Below are 5,267 nucleotides of genomic sequence, written 5' to 3'. Positions count from 1 at the left end.
ATTGTTCTAGTTACTCAATACTTGCTTTTACACCGTGCCTGGGTTTTTCAAAGGACAGTATCAGCTCATACCTCAGCTTAGAGGCTCAGAAGCTAAAGTACATGATGGAGCACAGCCAAAAGCGTGTACCATTCAATAAAGTTAGGTCAAGGTCAAGGAAAAAATTTAACCCTAAATCTTTATGCCACTTCAAGCTGACCAGTCTGCTGCTCTTTCAAGGAGATATCCACAGGACTCCATCAGTGCTACGGCCCGTGGCTCCCCTAGGATTGCTGCCCACTGTCACATCTGTAACAGACCCCAAACGGGTAAATGGATAGCACAGAGCCAAGTGCAGGCACAGGGCAGTCACTATGGATCATTTTAGCTGGCATTCATTCCGCTGGCCAAAACCTCAGTGCCATGTGCAAACGGGTCTGTATCTTCTAGTAATCCCCACCACTATTCCAAGGCTTAGTACTACCCCCCGTCAACCTCCACATCATTCCTCCCTCACTGAAGCCTCTTGGATCTGGCCCGCAGTGTTCATGCCAGCCGAGCTTTTACCGTAGCCCTGGGTCACGTACATATCCATATAAACGACCAGCTGACATCCAAGCTGCTTCACAGCTAACGTGAGCACGCCAGTTTTGAAGTCTTTACATTCCAAAATCCACTCTGTGATTCCAGGTCCTGTCATTCCAGTTTTCCAACTAGTCAGCAACCATCTTGATCACAGTAAGGCCCCTCTTTGTTCACAGACTTTGAGCTCACTTCTGATCTAACGTCCTTCCATGTAGTCTGGGTTCTCAAATCCTTTTCTGGGTAAGTCCTCTTGCTAGCTGTCTACTCTTCAATCAGTCAAGGTCAGGCCCAGACAACCAAACATTGCCTGTGACCATGGCCCAAGAACACTTGATATTTTCCTGTGTTTCTAAGCAAGTTTGAAACTGGTTTCTCACTTTGATATAACAGCAGCTCTGCTGTTGGCCTCACTCCAGCCTTTGGGCTGGACATTTTGGATATTTCTTGGAAACTCTGGCTCACCTTGCTCTTCAGCATTTACTTATACAATTATTAGGTGTCCTTGCTATCCCTGACTCTGTCTGCTCCAGTGAACAGGTACCTCCTTTCACCTCGGGCTAATCCTCCAGCCACGTTCTAGAGACATAGGTCTTTCCCCCTCCCACCCCTGCCCTCATCATCTTTCAGGATCTTATTCCTTCTGTTATCACCTCTCTGTCTCACATCTACAATGACTCCCTTCTAAGTTCTTCCTGCCCCTGTCTGCTAGCACGTTCCATTTTCTCCCTATTCACACAGAGCTTAGATGACTCACTGTAGGGCTCTGGCAGAATGGTTTAACTTATATTCTAATGGTCATATCTTCTAACACAAAGAAAGCTTTCCATGGACCAATAATCACTGATCACACTAAGGAAGACAACGGGAATATGAGCCTGTTGAGTGCTGAACAGAAAGTGGAGGCCTACCTGTCAGTGTAGGGAAGGGGATGGCTGCGGTAAAGCTGCAAGGGGGAAATTGTGAGTACCAGCCACAGGAACAAATTCCAGGCCGAGGAGGATGTTGCCGATCAGCAGTCAGTCTGGTCCTACGCAAGGAACACCTGGCAGCGATCGCTAGCAGCAGCAGCAGCCATGCTACATCTGCAAGTAGCCATGACGAAAACGCAGGCATAGAAACAAGAGTGTTTTATGGAAAACACAACATTAAATGACATGTGTGTGGCATTTGTATCATTGCTCCCCTTTTCCCCACCCTCAGCAAACATCACTAATGAATTATAAGCCCGCTCACACTGAGCTGAAACCTGGCTTCAGAACCCTTTTTAGAAAACACTATCAATCAATTGGAGATGGTCCTTGAGATGAAGTATATTTGCTATGTTTGCACTACACAGAAAAATCCTCCGCAAAAGAATTAGAAGACAGGAGTAAGCTTCGGGAGAAAGCATATTGAAGGCAGCTTGGAACGTTGTAGGCAACTGGCGGGGAGAAGTTCAGCCCATGGAGATCACAGAGCAGGCGCCCAATTAATGTCTGTTGATGATTCATTTTTTCATTCAACAAACATTTAATGAGACCTACAATGTGCACTGGATTAGGCACTGCGAATACAAAGATGAATAAGGCACTGTCCTTGCCCATAAGGAATTTGGAGTCTGGTAGACGAGAGCCATAGACACGGACAATGATAATACAACCTGCTAAGTGCTAGGACACTTAGCAGGTTGTATTATATCCATCCGAGTACGATTTCTTCAGAGCACAACTCCAGGCTGCTGTTGGATCCATGAAGTCCTCCCAGCCACCAGGGCCTGCTGTTTTTTTTCTGTCACGTGGTGAGTGTCCAAGAACTAACAATAATAGCTGTAATTTATAGAGTGCTTATGGCATACACTTTACAAATATCCTCATGGAAACCCTGCGGATTAGGTATTGTATTAGATGCAGAAACTGAAGTTCAACGAAGTTAAGTAACGCCTTAGATCACACGGCTAGTAAGCAGTTGAGTCACGTTTCAAATCCAGTTTTGACCAATTCCAAAGCATTTGTCTATGTTTTTAAGACAACCCCTATTGAGGTGTTACACAACTTTTCGACAGCTTTCTATTTGGAAATAAGAACAAAGGCAACACGTTAGCAAGCAGGGCATGGACGAAATTCATCTGCTTTCACAACCTATTTGACAATGTCAAGTACAAGCACCCTCTAGTTACGTCTGCTTTTATCCTTGTCATGGTTAACATCATTATCAGCATCATATTCTAGACCTGTTCTAAGCAATTCACATAAATAGTCTCATTAAATCCTTACAGTCCCTCCCACCCCCATTCACTAAAATCACTACAAAAAGATTAACCCTATTTTGCATTCAAGGTGAAAACGTGTCAGAGCAGATTAGAGCCCAGTCTATCTAGTCCCCCCAAGGCCCAAATTCTCTCTGTCCCAACCCTTCTTCCTCCTAGTCCCCTTCACGGTGGTTAGTCACATAAGGTCCACTAAAAATGCAGAAGGCCTGCTTAAATATAATCTCCCATTAATCATTCTAGTCACAGAAAGACATTCTCTGAATCCCCAGGGTCACTGCTCTGAGCCTTAAGTGGAGACTTTCCCAAAGAACACTGTTTATATGGCTTTGAGAAAAGAGATAAACACTGGATATGTTTAGGTTTTCGATTATTGAATGTATTTTTCACTCGGTGTTGTGACCATAAACATTTTTAAATCCCTAAGCAAAATAAAGTTATTGACACAGTAATAACTAAGGCCATTTCTTCCCTGAGTGGGTTTTATATAGAAAAGCCCCCACTTTTGTTAAAAAGTGCTTTGGTTGACATGTGCAGTGAGAGTAATCCTGCTATTGATGAGAAGGACCAGGAACTTAGTAATACGATAAGAAGCCTGCAGCTGTTCAGGTGTTTTCCTGAGAATGAACATTTCCTATATGGCTGCCCCCACCCCCCAAAGAAACTTACAAAATCTATACAGCCAAGCCCTAGTCTAGAAGGAGCCAATAACAGCAACACTCATCTAAAGATCATCAGAGGATCTCCCATCAAGACCAGGGCTGGTGGTAGGAGGGGGCACATTTGCAAAAGTCTGAAAGCCTTGAGTTTTCCCTCTTTACCACCTTAATTTTCCCATGTTCTATTATACCTGTGTTTTTATGATCTCTTATTTAAGAGCTTATCCCTTCTCCACTCCCATTTCTTGTGGCCTTAGATCATGTATCATCTTAACTACTGTAATTTCCTCGAACTGATCTCCCTGTCCAGATTTGAAAATCTTCCAGAACATACTCCATACTACTGCCAGAGTGACTATCAAAAGCTTCCCCTTCTTAAAACACTCAAAATGAAATCTAAATTTTATGGCGTGCTATATAAGAATCTATTATCAGCCTACATTTCCAACCTAATTTCATGAACCACTTGTAGTTCCCCTAATTCATTATTCTATTTCCAATGTCTATCCCTCTGCTTAGAATGTCCTTCCCTCTGTTTTCTGCTCGGTCAACCTTTACTTCTTTTAAGAATGAACGTAAGCACTAGTTCCTGCAACCTCTAGCATCTCCAGACTCAGTCAAATGACTAGTCTTCTGAGCCCCATTAATACGTTGTACATACCTGCATTGTAGAGCATAACATTCTGTTGTGATGATCTGTGTACATGTCGAACTCTCACTAAACTGAGAAGTCCTTGAGGGCAGGGACTGTCTAGTTCGTCTCCATATCCCCATCACCCAGCACAGTGCCTGGCAGCTCAAAAGGCAGCAGAGAGAAGAAGCTGAAGAGGCAGGAGAGAGAACAATCAAGCAATAGTTGGGGCACAATACAAACAATGCTGAATGACCTGAAGCTGAAGAAAAATATATTTCAGCTCAATATTATAAAGAGGTCTTGAAAGAAGACACAAGTTGACCCATGAAAGAGTTCCCCCATCATAAGTGCAGTTACTCAGAGGCTAAAAGACCATCTGTTGGTTATATTATAAAAGGAATTAGAGTCAAATTAAATAAGCTGTTTGAATATGAGACTTTTTAAGGTCCCTCTATCCTTGAGGTTCTACACCTACAACCTATACTATAACTAAGAAAGCCGTCACTCTGAGCCTATGTCACAGACCCATGAGTGAATGGTAGCTTCCAGAGTTGTGGGCAAGGGTGGAGACCTCGTCCTTTCCACACTAGACTGATTGCAAGCTTACAATATAACCCATGTCCCGGTGGCCTGCTTCCCAGATAACCCTTGAACCTGCAGCAGAAAATAAATGCTTTCAAGGCAACCCAGAAGGACCTCATGACCCAAACTATCTTCTATAACCTGCTACCTAAAGCTTTAAATTTCCTCTTTAAACCTTTGGTGCTTTTCTTTTTTTTTTTTAAGATTTTATTGGGGAATTGGGGGAGGGGAACAGACAAGTTGTTGTCTTTTTGTTCTTCAGTCTAGTTGTGGAGGACGTTGCTTCACTGGCCCATGTTGGTATTATCATTGCACTCTTCCCAGGTGAGGCAGTCGCTCGCCGGCCAGCCCAGCTCCAGGTTGAGCTGTTGTTCACCATCTTAGCTGTAAAGGGCGCAGCATCACTGGCCCTCATGTGGGATCCAAATCGGGGCCCTGCTGCTCAGAGCTGGCGTCCCAAGCCAACTCCTAACCAACGCGCCACTCGGCCAGCCCAAACCTTTGGTGTTTTTGATCAATGTTTGTTAAAATGTCACTTAATCTAATGTGGTGAGCTGGCATCAATCGAGAGTATACTAAAGGA

The 5,267-nt window shown here is 43.8% G+C and overlaps 1 long non-coding RNA gene across 10 annotated transcripts in view; it reads right to left on the bottom strand.

The window, feature by feature from the left end:
• Positions 1-796: 796 nt before the first annotated feature.
• LOC109375406 (uncharacterized) overlaps positions 797-5,267 on the bottom strand; it is a 32,324-nt gene continuing 27,853 nt past the window's right edge. For 9 of the 10 annotated variants that reach the window (XR_002122575.1, XR_002122577.1, XR_002122569.1 and 6 more), the window contains one exon: positions 797-4,289. This is a non-coding gene — a long non-coding RNA (uncharacterized LOC109375406). The remainder of the gene's footprint in view (positions 4,290-5,267) is intronic. The other variant, XR_002122573.1, reaches the window with a different exon arrangement.

The sequence above is a fragment of the Hipposideros armiger genome, unplaced genomic scaffold, assembly GCF_001890085.2.
Source record: "Hipposideros armiger isolate ML-2016 unplaced genomic scaffold, ASM189008v1 scaffold_944, whole genome shotgun sequence".
Lineage (NCBI taxonomy): Eukaryota > Metazoa > Chordata > Mammalia > Chiroptera > Hipposideridae > Hipposideros > Hipposideros armiger.
Note: the sequence above shows the minus strand (reverse complement) of the source record. Positions and strands in the feature narration are given on the sequence as shown.